Source organism: Cervus canadensis, chromosome 6, assembly GCF_019320065.1.
Source record: "Cervus canadensis isolate Bull #8, Minnesota chromosome 6, ASM1932006v1, whole genome shotgun sequence".
Taxonomy (NCBI): domain Eukaryota; kingdom Metazoa; phylum Chordata; class Mammalia; order Artiodactyla; family Cervidae; genus Cervus; species Cervus canadensis.
In genome coordinates, this window is record NC_057391.1 from 45532508 (window position 1) to 45551405 (window position 18898).

The 18898-nt window shown below is 41.4% G+C and overlaps 1 protein-coding gene across 3 annotated transcripts in view; it reads left to right on the forward strand.

The window, feature by feature from the left end:
- The window catches only part of RORA (RAR related orphan receptor A), a 779815-nt gene that overhangs the window by 198513 nt on the left and 562404 nt on the right, over positions 1-18898 (forward strand). The window lies entirely within an intron of this gene.

Here is an 18898-nt window from a genome sequence, read left to right on the forward strand (position 1 = left end):
GAGATAATGGAAGAATCAACCCCTGCTTCTCCCTTGGCTGACGATGGAGTTGGAGAAAAGTATATGGCAGGAGGTCTTGTAGATTTGGAGGGTCCAACTGGTAGCATAACTTGTTTTTGTTGGAGCATAAAGCTATCCATTTGGGGCTCTAGAGTTCTACTTGTATGAGAGTCTTCTCTTATTGGGCTTATGTTCTGATTAGGAATGAGCTAGGTCTTAACTAGAAGGATCACATTGGGAGGAATTACTTCTCGCCAAACAATCTCAGAACAGAAGAAACATGAGAATTACAGGAAAGTTCAGCACTGCTCTCTCCTATTTTCCTGAGGCTACTCCTGCTGTATCAAAGACTCTGGTTGCCTTGTCTTGTACCCATAGCCTAGAGCCTAAACCTATTCCCAGCTTAGTGATAAACACACACAGAGTCCTTGGGATGGAGCCAACAGAGTGAGGACTTGGAAAATTGAAGAGTCCTCTGTTTGAACAGCTGGGTGACTTGAAGCAAATTGCAGATCTGAATCTGTTTCCGACTCTATAAAACAGCAAAGAGAGTGCCTACCTTGCAGAGTTGTTTGAGGAGTAAATACTACAAAGTGTATAAAGCACCTGGCTGAGTGTCTGACACATAGTAGGCAGTCAATAAATGATAGCTATCATTGCACTATATTGTATAACTATGAAGTGTTTGTGTGGACATAATAAATGGTCCCATATTGAGTTACTGTCCCAAGCTGCTGCTGTGACCCTGTGCAGGAAGATTCCTTGTATGTCTCTATAGTCCATGAATGAAAACTAGGTTCTCTAGTTTATGATCTGTATGAAGGTACTTCTTACTGAAGCTAGGGCAGGAATCTGTAGATATCTGGACTATGTTAGAAAACTAAGTGTTAAACTCCTATCTCTCTTCATTTTTTCAGAATGATTTCAAACTGTGAGTGTAAAATGTCTCAAACATGTATACTTGGTCCAGCCTGAGTGTATTACTTTGTGATCAAACTCCTTGTGGTCGTCATCTGAAAAGATAGGACAGGCATGCTTTGGTCTACTCTTGTTTACCAAATATAGATGAAATTCTGGGTTTTTACTTTTCAGGGGCTTCGGGTTTACTTGGAAACCAACTTTCAATTTTTTGTGTTCTCTAAAGGTTGCAAGTTAGCAAAATCTTCAACCGACTCCTCCTCTGGGCCGGAGAGACATGATTTGCAGGACTCTCTTTCATTTGCTGGGAGAGGGAGATGAGGGTCTTTATCATTCTGATCAAAACCCTTTTCTTTAGATGACTTTGGTGCTACATTTTATAGCTTCTTTTATGATCCATAAAAGTGGTGACCGCAACTGGGTAAATGTGATGTGAGCCACTTGGAAAGCTTCTCTTTGTAATTCCAGTAGCTTCAAGTGCCCTGCATGTAATTTTGCAGACCAGTCAATTTACTGAAGTGTTCTTCGTGGGCAGAGCATATGCTGAATTTGACGTATGTCGCTTACGTAAAATGTAATCCCTTTCATGGTGTACTTCTCTTGTGACACAAAAAGACACTGTTTCAAAGGCAAGCCTTTTCTGATAATTGGTGATTAAATGACTGTTCTTGGCAGGATGAATGGGAGGGACAAATCTCCTTGAACTCTTCAGAAGGGAGGGCACTAATATTGAGAACAAAATTGTGAACATCTTTATCTGTTATACAGAAACATCTGTATGTAATACTTTACATAAGAAGGTTCTAGAACTATTTCTGTGGTTCCACACTCATGCTCTCACACCCTGGATTGTGATGGAACAGTAATAGTAAACTGTTGTCTAAATCTTTTTTCTCCTTGCTGACATACGTGGACATATGCATGGATATAACTTACGGAGGTATCTCTGGGAATTTTTTTGATATGGAAATAAAATCATACTACACATATTTTTTATTTTTTCAATTTCATAGTACATCATGTACACACCTAAAATTCAGTAGATCCAGTTCTATCTTTCACCTCTAATTTGTTAAGATCTTTAACAGCCTCCTATATGTAAATTTAAAACATATGTATTAGTATTACATATTACATATTAGTATTAGTTCAAAAAATGTATCGAAGCTAAAACAAAAAGAGAATGGAAATAGACCATTCTGTAGACCAGAAAGGAAATAACTGAAATAAGCTAATTGGATGCATTGTGTTTTGCGAACATTATAGATCTTAGGTGAAGATGTTTCAAAGTAAAGTTACACTTTACCTGAAGGCTAGTGAGATCTGGAGAAGGAAGAATATAAATTACACTGTTATAACCATCTCATTTCAGTGAATTTGATATTTAGAGAAAATTTGTTTATATCATAGTTTCAGCTGGCTAAACAACTTGGGATTTCATGTTTTTATGCAACTGTTTCTCCTGACCATTCTTTCCCATTGCCCAAAAACCGTCAAGAGATTAATAATTGGTAAATAGACCTGGTTTGGTTTAGAAACTATTTATTGAATAGTTACTAAATCAAACAGTTTTGGTTTTGAAGTAAGTGTTTGGATAATGTTTTACAAAACCTGTGGAATGATTTGTTCAAATGAAATACATGTGTATATACATGAATACATACATATGTATATACTCGTATTGAATTTTACTGCCTTGTGAGTTTTAAACTGTCTTTCCTAACATCTTTTACAATTGTTAGTTTGAGTTTCCCTCAAAACTGAAGAAGAGACAGCTTAAAATATAGTTTGTTGTTAGAAATAAATGTGTTTTCTAAGTTGTATATACATGTCACGTAAGGCAGGGGTCCCCAAACTCTGGGATCTAATGCCTGATGATCTGAGGTGGAGCTGATGTAATAATAATAGAAATAAAGTGCACAATAAATGTAAATGTGCTTGAATCATCCCGAAATATCCCCCCACCCCCACCACCCACCACTCTTATTCATGGAAAAACAGTCTTCCTTGAAACTGGTCCCTGGTGCCGAAAAGGTTGGGGACCATTAGCTTAAGGAATAAGTTTAAAATGATTTATTTTCAGAGTCCTTGAATGTGGTTCAAAGGTATGTTGCTTTGTCTATAATCACCATTTTGATAATGAGCCCCAAACCTGCCTAGCAATCTCATTCTCCTGCTTATCAAGTCTTCTCAAACTTCCTTCTCAGGATCCATACACCACTGATTGTCCTTTCTCTTCTGTAATCTTCTCTCAAATGCATCATGCCCACTGGCATACAAGAAAGTAGCAAGACTAGTACAAAGAACTTAATTTTCCTCTGAATCATTTGAAAAGTTTCCAACCTCTTGCCCTACTACCCTGGAATACTTTAGTATATATAATCCCTGTATTGCAAGGGACTGCATATCTATGATAATAACCATCAAAACCAGGAAATTAGCACTGATACAGTACAATCTTCAAGTCCATCAACCCCATTAAGTTTCACCGGTTATCCCAATCCTTTCAATATATGTAAATATATGTGTATATAAATAAAATATAAATAGTATAATAAATTGTCTCTTTATAGCAAAAGTTTGCACTACCAAATCATTTATTACATTTAGTTGTTATGTGTCTCTGGTTTCCTTTCGTGTGGAACAGTTTCTCAATCTTTCTTGACTTTCATGACCTTAACACAGTTGGAGATTATAGGTTGGTTGGGGCTTCCCTGGTAGCTCTTTACAGTTGGTAAAGAATCTGCCTGCAATGCAGGAGACCCCGGTTTGATTCCTGGGTCGGGAAGATCCACCGAAGAAGGGATAGGCTACTCACTCCAGTATTCTTAGGCTTCCCTTGTGGCTCAGTTGGTAAAGAATCCACCTGCAGTGCAGGAGACTTGGGTTCAATCCCTGGGTTGGGGAGATTCCCTGGAGAAGGGAAAGGCTACTCACTCCAATATTCTGGCCTGGAGAATTCCATGGACTGTATAGTCCATGGGGTGGCAAAGGGTTGGACACAACTGAGTGACTTTACAAAAAAGATCTTCATGACCCAGATAACCATGATGGTGTGATCACTCACCTAGAGTCAGATATCCTGGAATGCGAAGTCAAGTGGGCCTTAGAAAGCATCACTATGAACAAAGCTAGAAGAGGTGATGGAATTCCAGTTGAGCTGTTTCAAATCCTAAAAGATGATGCTGTGAAAGTGCTGCACTCAACATGTCAGCAAATTTGGAAAACTCAGCAGTGGCCACAGGACTGGAAAAGGTCAGTTTTCATTCCAGTCGCAAAGAAAGGCAATGCCAAAGAATGTTCAAACTACCACATGATTACACTCATCTCACACAGCAGCAAAGTAATGCTCAAAATTCTCCAAGCCAGCCTTCAACAGTATCTGAACCACGAACTTGCAGATGTTCACACTGGATTTAGAAAAGGCAGAGGAACCAGAGATCAAATTGCCAACATCCATCGGATCATCAAAAAAGCAAGAGAGTTCTAGAAAAACATCTACTTCTGCTTTATTGACTATGCCAAAGCCTTTGACTGTGTGGATCACAACAAACTCTGGAAAAGTCTTAAAGAGATGGGCATACCAGACCACCTGACCTGCCTCCTGAGAAATCTGTATACAGGTCAAGAAGCAACAATTAGAACTGGACTTGGAACAACAGACTGGTTCCAAATTGGGAAAGGAGTACGTCAAGGCTGTATATTGTAACCCTGCTTATTTAACTTACAGACAGAGTACATCATGAGAAATGCTGGGCTGGATGAAGCACAAGCTGGAATCATGATTGCTGGGATAAATATCAATAACCTCAGATACACAGATGATAGCACTCTCATGGCAGAAAGCAAAGAAGAACTAAAGAACCCCTTGATGAAAGTGAAAGAGGAGAGTGAAAAAGTTGGCTTAAAACTCAACATTCAGAAAACTGAGATCATGGCATGTAGTCCCATCACTTCATGGCCAATAGATGGGGAAACAATGGAAACAGTGACAGACTTTATTTTTTGGGGGCTCCAAAATCACTGCAGATGGTGACTACAGTCATGATGCTTGCTCCTTGGAAGAAAAGTTATGACCAACCTAGACAGCATATTAAAAAGCAGAGACATTACTTTGCCAACTAAGTTCTGTCTAGTCAAAGCTATGGTTTTTCCAATAGTCATATGTGGATGTGAGAGTTGGACTATAAAGAAAGCTGAGCGCCAAAGAATTGATGCTTTTGAACTGTGTTGTTGGAGAAGACTCTTGAGAGACCCTTGGACTGCAAGGAGATCCAACCAGTCCATCCTAAAGGAAATCAGTCCTGAATATTCATTGGAAGAACTGATGCTGAAGCTGAAACTCCAATACTTTGGCCACCTGATGGGAAGAACTGACTCATTGGAAAAGACCCTGATGCTGGGAACGATGGAAGGTAGGGGAGAAGGGGATGACAGAGGATGAAATGGTTGAATGGACTTAACCGACTCGATGGACATGAGTTTGAGTAAGCTCCAGGAGTTGGTGATGGACAGGGAAGCCTGGTGTGCTGTGGTCCATGGGGTCACAAAAATTCAGACTTAACTGAACTGGACTGAGCAACTGAACTGAACTAAGTGATTTTCACTTCACTTATTTCACTAGTTCATAGAATGACACTTACCTTGGGTTTGTCTTACAATTAGATTCCAGTTATGTGGGAAGTATCAGCCTATTAAGTGTTGAAATTCCTCAAAGCTCAGTGTCAGGCCTTCTCATCTTTTCCTTGAGCCATGTTCATACACATGCATTGTTCTACTTATCCCTCTCTTATGTTGCTCACAAATGCACATCTCAAGCTTAACATTCGCCAGTGAGTTGTAGAATCCTAGAACCATTCTCTCCCTAGTTTCTTCTCTTAGTTACTAAATACCAATCTACCACCTTGTCCTTTTGATTGACTATCTTAAACATCTTGCTAATCTGTACATTGCATCCTTCAGTACCCTCTCCACTTGCCATGGACGCTTAATAGCCTCTTAACTGGTTTGTGCATATGTACCATACTTACTCCTCTCTGGCCCCCTGCAGTGTATTCTCCTTACTTTAGCTCAAGTGATCTTTTAAGAATGTGAATTTGATTGTGTCATACCCCTTGCTCTATTTAAAACCTTCTAATAGTATCCCAGTGTGCTTAGGACAGACTAAGATGAACTTGGCTGGTGGATCCTGTGTGGACTGGTCATGTCAAATCCTCCCTGCTCTGGTCACGCTGGTCTTCTTCCTGTTTTTCTGAGCATGCTTTCCATGCTTCCACCAAATGCAGCCCCTTTGCTTCCCCACTCATCATCTTTTCAGCCTTCCAATATTTTAAAATAGCTTTATTGAGATAAAATTCACATACTATACAACAAACACACTTGAAGTGTAAAATTCTGTGTTTTTTTAGTATATTCTCAGAGTTCTGCAACCATCACCACTGTCTAATTTCAGAATATTTTCATCACCCTCCAAAATAAATCTTATACCTGTTAGTAAGTACTCCTCCTTCATACCCACTCAGACTTACTCTTTACTCTGCCCACTGATCTATTTTTTGTCACTTTAGATGCTCCATTCTGGACATTTGAAATAAGTGGAATTCTACAGCACGTTATGTTTTATGACTGGCCTCTTTCACTTAGCATAAAGTTCATCCATGTTGTAGTATGAAGCACTTCTTTATTCCTTCATACAATTGAATAATATTCTAGTAAGTGGATACATGGGGCTTCCCTGGTGGCTCGGCATTAAAGAATCCACCCATCAATTCAGGGGACTTGGGCTCGATCCATGGGTCAGGAAGATCCCCTTGAGAAGAGAATGGCAACCCACTCCAGTATTCCTGCCTGAAAAAATCCAATGGACAGAGGAGCTTACTGCATACAGTCCATGGGATCACAAAGAGTCTAACATATTTTATCCATCAATTGATGGACACTGGGGCCGTTCCTCAAATCTTGAATTGAGCATCCCTTTTTCAGAGCATTTCCCAGATCTGTGGAGGCATGCTGATCATGCTGGATTTGATTTCACTGCACTGTTTCTGTCTTCTTGCTGGTGTCTCTCATAGCTCCAGCTTTACATTTGTTTGCACACTTCTTGGGCTAATGGGATGCTGTTCTTTTCACTATAAACTAGAGGAGCTAGGGATCATATCTGTTCGGGCTCACTAAGTTTTCCCAACTGCTAACACAGGGCCGTGCACACAGTAGGAGCTCATTAGATACTTGTTCAATAAATAAATCCTAATTCTGCTCATTGAAACAAGATTGCATCTGGCAGTGGAGATATTTGAGCCATTTGTATGAATTTCCCTGGCATGGCCTCTATTGTGCTTTAGATGAGAAGGGCCCGCCATAAACCATTCTGTTCTTCTTCTTGCCTCCAGCAGGCCTTTACTCAATTGTATTTCTTAATAGAATTCAGCATTTATTGTATGTATTTATTTGAATTAAGTTGCAAAAATATGGAAGTAACCATGACAGGCAGAAGCAGAGAAGCGTGCAGAAGTTAATGCATTGCTAGGCACTCATAGAGCTGGAGTGGCCTAGGTAACTAGCAGATGGGAAGAGAAAAGAAATTATTACTGGGGCAGGCTTCTGTCAGTTGTCTGGGGGATTTTTTTTTTTTTTTTTTATAGTGAGTCTCCTCTTTGTCACTAGAATGTGGGAAATAGTTTATGGTCAGTGTTTTGCTTGAATGGCATTTTGCTGGAATGACGGTAGCTACCTCCTTTCCCAAATTGCTTCCTGAATTCCTGGGTTAGGTGCTGTGAGCTTCAGGTGTGAATGTTAATTTCATTGTCTCAACCACCTTGTGAGACAGGGGCTACAGTTAACCATTTTACAGACGAGTAAACTGAGGCTTTGAGAGAAAAAGTAATTTGGGCTTTATCCCACAGTTCTTCTAATATCAAATCTCATGTTAACGTACATAGTTTTAGACACAGCCTGTTCATTTTGGCAGATTTGGGGTCTCCTTTTAACTATAGATTTTCAAGTAGAGAATTAAAGTTGAATATTGAAAGTTATTAAGGATTATGTGTTAGTCGCTCAGTCGTGTTTGATTCTTTGTGATCTGATGCCATCTGAAGTCTGCCAGGTCCTTCTGTCCATGGGATTCTCTGGGCAAGGATAATGGAGTGGGTTGCCATTTCCTTCTCCAGTGGATCTTCCAGTCCCAGGGATCAAACCTGGGTCTCCTGTATTGCAGGCAAATTCTTTGCTGTCTGAGTTACCAGGGAAGTCCCATTAAGGATTATGGCTGAATTTAAGAATCTTTGTTGTAACAAAGGAAATAGCTTGCACTCTGGAGTTACATGGATCTGGATTTAACTTCCACTTCTATGCTTTTTTAGTTTAACATGGCATTTACTTTCCCTGAACCCCAGTTTCCTAATTTTAAAAGTGAGAATAATTATTATCAATTGCAATAGGATACCTAAGGATTAAACAAAACAAACAAAACTCCAAGCCAATGCCTAACACAAAGTAGGTGCTTAAAAAGAAAAAGGAAAAAAAAAAAGGCCACTTCTTCTTTTATTTCTTTTACTACTTCTATATTTACATACAAATGAATTCCTTTAGCATAAGGTTTTCCCAGTCCTTCCAGTTAATACTTTTTCATGCCAAGACAGCAAAGAAATTATCTGCTGAACAGTTAATATGTTTATTAGAATCTTGCATTCTCATCTTAAATATTTCTTCTCATTCATTTCACCCTGAATATAAATTCAACTAATGCTATTTGAGCACAGAAGTGCGTGTGGTAGTAATGGTGCTTTGCCCACACTGGACTCATATTCCAACAAAGGATACACACACACACACAAACACACACAAAGGTATTTATAGTTTAACCAAATACAGCTCACTTACTATGACAAATGCCATTGAAGCTGCATGGGGACATTTGACCACAGTTTTTTGTTCACCGGTGGCTTAGACAGTAAAGAATCTGCCTACAATGCAGGAGACCTGGGTTCAATTCCTGGATCAGGAAGATTCCCTGGAGAAGGGAATGGCAACCCACTCTAGTATTCTTGCCTGGAGAATCCCATGGACAGAGGATCCTGGGGGACTACCATTCATGGGGTCACAAAGAGTCGGACTCAACTGAGCAACTAACACTTTGTAGGCCAGAAGGCTTTCTAAGCTTACTTCTGATGGAGTTAAAACTCAAAGGCCTCTGGGAGCCAGTGAAAATCCTCACCTCTTACTTAAATGTAATTTCAAGGGAGAGGAAGTGCCACGTGTTTTGTGAGGCCAAGTCTTTATTGGGTGTAAAGGACAGCATTGCTCAGATGTACCCCCTAGCAATTCCTATAGGAACACAAAGTCATCAGTCATAGGTACTTCCTGTGCCTGGTTTTTAAGAGTTGAAAACAGAAATGGACTAAGGACAAATTTGGAGGCCAGCTAGAAAATTTTAGTTCTATTGATAGACATTTCTCACTACTTTGTTGTGAAATAGAGTTTGCAAGGCTGGCAACTGACTTATTTCATGACTTATTTCACTCTTCATAGGGCAAGTATATTAAATATGACATAAACCAACTGGCTTCATGGATGGTAATTCATGGAATAGTGTCAAATATTGAGGGCGAGAGAGACAGGGAGATGAAGTATACTCGATTTTCTTAGGAGTCAGTTTGCTCTTAAATACCCAAATACCCAAAGTGTAAACACATTTTCACAATTCCTTTGTATAAAAATCTAACAGAATGGCTACTGTTGTAATTGTGCTGCTTCTAGCAATTCGCCAGCAGAATACATCCCGAAATAGCAGATACACAATGCAGCATATGCTTTAGTGAATCTCATAATCTCATGAACTCCTTCGCTGCTGGGTTGGTAAATGACACAGCTTTCATGGTGAACTTTATAAAATTTGGAGCCTCATGAATCAGACGGGAAAAAAAACAAAAGTGGACACTTTGAACAATGATGGATGAGTTGCTAGGGAGTAAAATTAAATGGTTGATAATAATTGTGGTAGCTCACAAAGACTGATGTTATTTACAAAAGCTACATTTTGCATGTAATCAGATGTCTATTCCCATGAGCTGGGTCATAATTCATATTCCACTTTAATGTTCGTGGAAAATGTGCTTCTCTCTGTGTATGTATTATTTTTAGGATGTTATGTTTCCTTGGTGCATACACAATGAGCCTGAAATCCTTTAGGAATGTGTTTAATTTGAAAGTTTTATCCTCTGGGTCTGGTTAATTCAAATACACGGCAAGGAGCATTACTGTGGGGCCTGAAAGAACGTGGGCATGGTGAATTGTGCGCACAAAGACAGCCCCATCCAGTCTTGCTGCCGCTCGTCTGGTAAAAGGCGACCCCCCTCCCATGTTGCCCACACTCCTTTGGTAAAAGGTAGTAGGGAGAGTTTTTTCCCTTCAAACTTTTTTCTGCATCTATTCATTTAATTTTTCTGCACTAATTCTTTATCTTAATAAGCTTCGTTTACGCTGGGCCAGATTTCTCTGCTTTTAAACTCAGAACCATTCTCTGGTGGCTCTTTTGAGTTTAAAACGTTCAGCCCAGGGACTTCTCATAAATGTGTGTCTTCTGCTCCATAGCTCTGGGCTGTCCTGTGGTCTCCGCTATATGCTTTAGTCACAGAGATGATGTGAACCACATTTTCCTCTCTAGAAGTTGTGAAGAATGCTAAGACTCAAGGGCTCTCGCTCTCAGAAATGAGCAGGGCTTGCCCCACCACCTCAGAGATGATGAGCCTGCATCGTGTCATCACAGAACTGTGCAACCTGGGAATCTGGCCTGGCTGCCCTTCAAGAGGATGAGTGGCTCTCTGGGAGCTGAAAGGTCTCTCAGGCAACACATTTCCACAGGGCTCAGTGATACCCTGTCTGACATATGGACAGAGACGAGTCTTATGAGAAGTCTGAGGAGAAACCAGGTCTTGTGCTGCTCTGTGGTGCTATGCTGAGGAAGTGATTAGAATGTTCCAGAGTAACCACAGTCCAGCGTGGGCTCGTCATCTTGTACACAATGGGGCTTTAGCATCACAGAAACCTGGGTCTGAGTCCTGGCTGCTGGAATTATGAGATGGGTAATCTGGGCCTGGACCAAGACTTTGGAGATCTTAAACACCAAAAAGGAGCTAATGCAAAAACATGGAATGTGAAAAAGCAAAACAAAACAAAACGTTCAACCAGAATCTATCTGGAAATGAAGCAGATTTCTGCTTTTTCCCAAGGTGATTGCCACCTGAATGATTTTTTTCAGAATATGAAGTTATTTTCCCCCAGGTTTTGCCTGTGACTCTGCTAGGCTGGTGTCCTCAACTGGGATCCAAACATGTGGGATTACTGCCTTCCTCTCTAGGGGTTGTGTGTATTAAAAAATCAGCAGTATGTTATGAACTTTGTGCAGTGCCAGGCATGCACACAATCAATTTTCTTTCTCATGCCTCTACCTTTTTCCCCCATAAACTCTTTAGAGACCAGTTTAATGGGCCCCCAGTGCAGTATAACTGGGCCTTGAACTGAACTTAGGTAGGAGAGCACCATGATTGTACACATCAGTGTATTCACACTGGCTGCTTTCATTTTCTTCTCCAGCACCTGAGAGTTACCTACTGATGAAGTTAAGTGTGGTGAGCTCTCCCATCCTGTGTACAGTCTTGAAACTTCCCTGGCAGTCTAGTGGTTAAGACTCCACACTTCCAATGTAGGGGGCATGGGTTCAATCCCTGGTCAGAGAACTAAGCTCCCACATGCCACTCAATGCAACCAAAATAATAATTAATAATAATAATAATACTTCCCCAGTGGCTCAGTGGTAAAGAATCTTCCTGTGATGCAGGAGTCCCGGGTTCGATCCCTGGGTTGGGAAGATCCCCTGGAGAAGGGAATGGCAACTCACTCCAGTATTCTTGCCTGGAGAATTCCATGGACAAAGGAGCCTGGCGGGCTATAGTTCATGGGGTCTCATAAAGAGTCGGACACGACTGAGCAACTAACACTACTTTCACTTTTCACCAATTCTTAGTGCTGGATGTCAATTTAAATGTGGCTTTTGTTCAGTTCACTTTTAAGGCCTTGTGAAATGGAATTCCCTAAGTGAATTGTGTGTTTACAGACGTCTTGCTGAGTCTACAGCAGATGTCAGCACAATGTGTCTGTGTGAGTACCACTGACGATACTGGCATGAAAACAGAGATGGTCCTCTGACACTTGAGCTCATCAAAGCATTGGGGAAATTGTATTGCCCTTCAGCTCAAGCCCAGGGGCCACATAGCCAATCTTCACTTATCTTGTTACAGTATCTTAGCATGTGACACGATTACCACTCACATTTCTACTGAAATACATTTGTTCACACAGATTAATTAATGTGTCTGTTAATTAATGGTTGCCAAAATTTTTAGAATATCTGCATCAGGCATTTTATGTACATTAGTTCATATAAAATGCCTTAGTTCATGCAGTGGTTGCCAACACCCTGTAGGGTAAGTGTCTTCGTGTTATCGTTCGTGTTATCGTGAATTTATAGAAAGGGACACTGAGGCAACAAACTGGTGAAGTAAGTTATTCCAAGTCTTAGGTCCCACAGGTGGTTGACATGGTATTTGAATACAGGCAATCTGACTATAGAGCCTATACCTCACCCTCTCCTCTTAGCCGCCACCCTGTGGCCCTTTGCGTAAGCGAATCCTGCGGCATTCTAAGGTTCCCTCAGATCAGCAAATGGCTGATGAACCAAGAGCACTTTCTCTGCACAGAACGTCATACAAAGCCTCCCAGGGGAATGCACACACCGTGCACATCTAGCCACTGCCCACAGACCTCACTGCGCAAATATTATGTCCACAGGCACGCTTCTGGAGGTTAAAACCCCGGGGTGGGGGGAGATGTTCGCATACCCTGGTTTGCCCAGAACAGCATGACTTCCTGGTGTCATTGTTCCTTGTGCTCCCATTTGCTTTCACACATGCCCTGCTCCGAATGACATCATTGCCTCAGCCATTAGAAATAACCTCTGAGAGCTGAAGGAGCGAAAGTGTGTAGCTGGTGAGGAGGACTGCATGCAAAATACTCTCGATGGGGAAGGTTGTCCTTAAGCCGTCCTTGCAGGGCAGCCAGGAGTGTGGAATCTGGAATCAGCCTGCCTGCTTTAAATACCTCTCTGCCTCAGTATCCTCACCTGTGAGCTGGGTGTAATAATACTTTTATCTTACGGTGACTGTGAAAACTTAAAGCTAATACTATAAAGTGTTTGAACCAGGGTTAAAGCCTAGCTTACTAAATATTCTTACTAGAGCCAGGGCTTTCTAAATATTCACTGTAACTGTTGTAGACAGGTTCAGGCAGGAAGATTTTTTGAGTTAGGCAGTGACATCTAGAGTGCATTTAGGGAAGTCTACTGATTGGCTGCTCAAAGCCATTCACAAAGCTCCTTCGCCCTTTCCAGCCCCCTGCTATCGAGGCTCCACAGTAGAATTCACCTTCCCAGCCTCTTCTGTAACTGTGTGACTCAGTTATGGCCAGGGAGGCAAGAGAGGAGACTGCCTGTGCAGATCTTTCCTGCTTTGGACCATGAGTGTGGACTTGATGCTTGAAGCTGCAGCTGTCATTTCTTCTCCGTGAGAGAAAGACCAAGGGAATTACTGCCTATGGCCTAGAGCCCTGACATTGTAGAACCTCTGACACAAAGTATAAAGCTTTCTGCCTCAAGACTTCATCAAGTGAAAAACAAAAATAAATGCTAATTTGTTTAGGTCACTGTCAATTGGATTTTTATACTTACAACTAAGTTCATCATGATGGATAGCGACCAAGAAATAACCTAATTTGTAACAAGAATCAGTTACCATTGGGTAGCTAGAGAAGATGGGGAGGGGCACAAAAATGTCCTCAGAAAATTACAGAGCACTTGAAGGTTTCTTAGCTTGAGAATAATGTGACTTGAGTTATGTTTTAGGAAGGTAATTCTGACTCCATGGTCTATGATGGATTAGAACAGAGCCTCCAAAATCAAATTGTGCACCAAGATGCCCTGAGAAACTTTTCAAAATGCAGACTGAGGGGGCTTTTGTTGACATTGTGAATCAGAAGCTTTAAGGGTGGAGGTTTGGGAAATACCTTACTTGGAGGAGGGAGACTTTGGTGGTGGTATAGCAGGATGGCATCATTATTTTCTATAAGTCAAAAGAAAAGTGCCAGGTTCCTATTTTAGAGATGGAAGAATAGAGACTGAGTGGCGTGGAGACAGCGTCCGAAGCCAAATCGTGAAGAGGCAGCAGCTTGGAATGAGGATCCTGGTTCATCTTTGTCTAGGGCTTGTGCACGTCCCACTGGTACGGGGCTCACTTCTGAGTCAGAGGGCTCTTTCATCGTGGCCTCAGGTGGGAAGGTCTGAATGTGAATGGTGGGAGAGAGGATGGGTTGTAAGTGACACATGAGAGGAGATCCACGGAGGTGATACTTGCAAGCTGACCTAATGCGGGAGCCGCAAGAGGAGAGAACCAAAAAGGCTTTGTGAGGCATTTTGCACTCACGCATCTCAGGGAGTGGTAGCCCCGAAGGGATCTGGAAGGAAGAGGCAGCATTCAGAGCTGATTTCACAGGCTCTTCACAGAAGGATGTTCTCTGGGGGTGTTTAGCTGATGCCTGGAAATGTGCATAGGGAACTCCTCAGAGAAGTTAGCCATTCCTCTTGATGGTTAAAGTCATCAGAAAGATGGTGAAGGATGCAGGGGAAGGAGGAGAGGGCAGAGGTCAGGAAGTTGGCCACGGGTGTGTACTTGGAGTCAAGCAGGAATCAGAAGATGTTTGAGGAGAAAGGACCCTGGAGGGTGCTGTGCTGTGGAAGTGGCGGGGATGAAGAGGGGATGAAGGCACAAGGTGATTGACAGGCTGCTGGAGAGGACGCCTTTGGGAAGCTCCTGAAGAAGGTAGCTCATCATCAGAGTGAAGAGCATGAGTGCATCTTGCTTCATGGGAGATGGGTGGGACACTGGATCACTCAGTTCCAACTCCTCCCCATGGCTCATCCCAGAACGGCCTCTGTGTCTTCTGAGCATCCATAGCAGTTGTCATTTGAACCAAGCCATTCAGCACAAAGACTGAATCTTCCATTGGTTTCTTATCTTGTCTCTTAAAATCTCACAGATTGTTAGGACAGTAATGTTTACTACATACTTGATAACTGAGTGATAAAAGCAACCGGGAATTAGTCCACCAAATGGCAGAGGAACCCAGGGGAAGACGTTTTTCCTCTTTAAAGAAAGGGCATGATGAAGGACGGACATGGGGAAATTTCTGTTCCTTTAAAATGTGAGAAGCACAGCCTGAGAACAAATGGGGTTATCATGACAATGTTAGAAATTTGGGGCGAGTGATGCCGGCAATATCAATTTCAGAAGAGCCGTGCTGGAGCGAGCGGTGTGTAATGTATTCCGCTGGGCATGTTCCGTGGAGCTATGAAGCCAGTGCAATTCTTGTGCCTCGCAGCAACTGGGTCCTTTTGTATTAGAGAGCTTTGGAGATGTTAAGAGCATTTGGGGATCTTAGCAGAACTAAAAAAGATCTTTCCTTTCAGAGGGCGTATTAGATAAGATGGAAGAAAACTCAGAGGGGAATAGAGCAGGATAAGCTCTGCTTGCTTTAAGCCCTTCAGTCTGGGCACAGAGGTCTAGATTCAGTACTGAGCCATTTCAGGTCCCTCTGATGCCAAGGGCACAGGTTAATCAGTTCAGATACATGCACATGTGATGTGTGAATTGGCACATATAGACATATATATGTACTAATGAGCAGTAAGTGTATGAGTAGATCTGTGTTAGTACATCATATATACATATATGTTCGTATGTCTTATAAACATCTTTACTTTGAGGTTAGTATATTCATCTGTATATCTGTATTTGCCCGTAGGTATGTATATGTATATACATATGTAGCCGTACACATACATAGGCATGATATGAGCTTAGTATATACATGCGTGGGGATCAATAAATACTCATGGATGAAAATACATATATGTGTATACAAGTAATATATGTTATGTATTTTCTTCACTACACACACACAAGTCCATTCACAGTTTGGAGCCCTGTGACATCTTACATTTATGAAGTACTTTCAATTCGTTTTCAAACTCTTTTAGCATCTCTTTTCCCCTCTTTGAATTCCTAAAGCAATCCTGGAAGTCAATGGGAAGAGAAAAGTCCCTTAAAAGAGAGAATAACCTCTCAGCTGCTATGTGGCCCCTGAGCCATTGGAGTACATAGAACAAGTTACAGTCAGAATGCATCAGGGGACCCAGGAAGCTGTGACTTTAACCCCAATCCACATGGCTGAGGAATCAGAAGATGGGACCTCTCTGAGTTTGTGAGCAGCCTGGATTCAGAGACAAATATAAACACATTCAATTTTATCACTTTCTTACTATGCACTGAGAATTATAAGGGGTTCACAAAGTATCACAGAGGAGAGTTTTAGTGGGAGGGATCCATTGTAATGAATAGAAAAGGAAGTTGAATAGTTTAACCACTTTTCTGTAACAACATTTGTAGAGGCTGGAAAAAGGCTTATTCCCTCCAGAATGGAATATGTGAGCTTCAGTACTATGTTTATTTCCTTTACCAACCCTCTTACCCCATAGGTAAAAGGTCAGCTCCTGCCCCACCCCAGTCGGAATGCTCAACATAGAGAATAAGCAGAGCTGGAATTCATAAGGTTTTACTGTACCAGCAATTAGGAAGGAATGCACACGTGTTTGTCTCTGGGAAGGTTAGAAATGGAAATAAATGCAAAAATATGCTTTTCTGGCAAGTCATCATTTTTAATACGAAGACGGAAAGCACAGACAGCTTTGTTTTGCTTTTTTGGGGGGGAGGGTGTTGCTATTGATTTTCTGCTTCCTGGTTTTTGCTAGAAAGTTATTCCTTTCCCACCCACTCCACACGCCCTCTCCCAAGCTGAAATGTCTGTCCAAAATCATCCTTTTAAGTGCTCAGTCTTAGAAAAGGGAGAAAAAGAATTGTGGTTTAAAATATATATGTACATCTTTTTTTTAAGCTTGCAAACTGGGATTTCTAGACTCAATTTGTGTTCTTGAGACATTGGAGTCAAGTTTATATATAGTTTTTGATGTAGGACCTAATTAGGCTCTCAGCATATCTTAATACTTTCTGCTACATCTGCATTAAAGATAACATTGCATATATTTGCATTTCATTTACATTAAAAAGTTAGCCATGCTGTATATAACAATCACTTTAACCAAGTACCATTGACAGCAAATATTTTGAATAAGCATGTGAAAATAAGCATGTGAAAATCCATGTCTACCCAAAGCCTGTCCTGGATTCTGTCACATCTCTCTTATTTGGAACTTGTTTGTGTGTAACACATTCCAACAGAGCCCTTGAGGTTAAGCCAGCAAATAAGGACATGGGAATCAAAAGGATCCAATGTATGTGATCTACTCAAATAGGAAAAGAAAGGCTCTGCTGTTACTCTTTTTGTTGCTATTTATAATTTTATCCGTGGTAATAATAATGGTGTGATTTTTTTTATATATGCTTTAAAAGAAAGGGGATAACCTTGAAATAAAAGTGTTCATTCATTTCTTTTTTCATTCATGTGTGTTTGGATGAGTCTATATGGGGCAACCTTATTTTCAGGTCTCTTAATGAATCTCAGGTTTATCTGGGCCATTTTACTTTAAAAAATATCTTTTACCAGGGGACTGCTCTGCCAGTTTCTTCAGAATGAGCTGCTTCTTGACTTATGTCCTGGGCTACCAGGCACATTTCCTGTGTTTCAACCTGCCCAGTGGTGCATCTCCCAAATATGTCATACTGGGTGGGCCCTTCTTTCCTTCTTATGGGTCCCGAGGCCTCTGGACAGACTCTCTGGAGTGTGGGTTATCGACATCAAGTGATGATGTGCATAGCTTCTGATGTGTAGGCTCTTCTGTAATGAGGGGACCCAGAGCTTGTCCTGCAGAACACACACTTTCCAGGGAATGTTCTTCAAAAATGGTTCTAACCAAACATGTCTGAATTGTTACCTGCTTTTACCTCTTCTTGGAGAGCCACAATGCCTAGAGTAAAAATCTTGCTGAATATTCCTTAAGTTGATGTTTCCCAAATCTTTGGGACCATGGAAGCCTTTGTTGACATGTCACCTATTCACCCTAGGAACCCAGTTTCCTGCAGTGATTTTGGAAATTGCGTATATATTTCTTATATTATTGGATTGGCCAAAAAGTTCATTTGGGTTTTTCTATAACATAGGGGCTTCTTGGTGGTTCAGATGGTAAAGAATCTGCCTGCAATGAGGGAGACCTGGGTTCGATCCCTGGGTGGGGAAGATCCCCTGGAGAAGGGAACAGCAACCAGCTCCAGTATTCTTGCCTGGAGAATTCCATGGACAGAGGAGCCTGGCCAGCTATAGTCCATGGGGTCACAAAGAGTCAGACATGACTGAGCGACTAACGCTTTCCACTTTCATAAAATTGTTACAGGAATATCCAAATGAACTTTTTGGTCAACCCAATATCACATCTGATTCCCTCAAGAACCCTCTGAGCCAAAGTGCCACGGTTGTATCATCTTAAGAGGTGAGAACGCTGAGACCTAGAGAGCTTAAATAACGTACTTCACATTATGCTGCTAATAAGAGAGAGAGGTGAGACTTAAAACCAAGTCAGTGCTCTTACTTGCTACCCTGTCTGTGATCTCTCACTAAGCCCAGCCCTATTCTTTGTCCAAGCGACCACTGCTAGTTCCTGCAGTCATTTCTCAGGTATCATGACTCAAGTCTCATTATCTCAGCCCATCTGCCCATAGTTTATCCATATCCCATGTATTTAATAACTGTGTTCACACTCCTGAACACAGATACCCAGATGGATGCTGAGGTCTTAGGAGTTAGGCAAAACATCACCTCCTTTGTCCTGGACCCTTTAATTCAAATAATGCAGCCTAAGACTTCA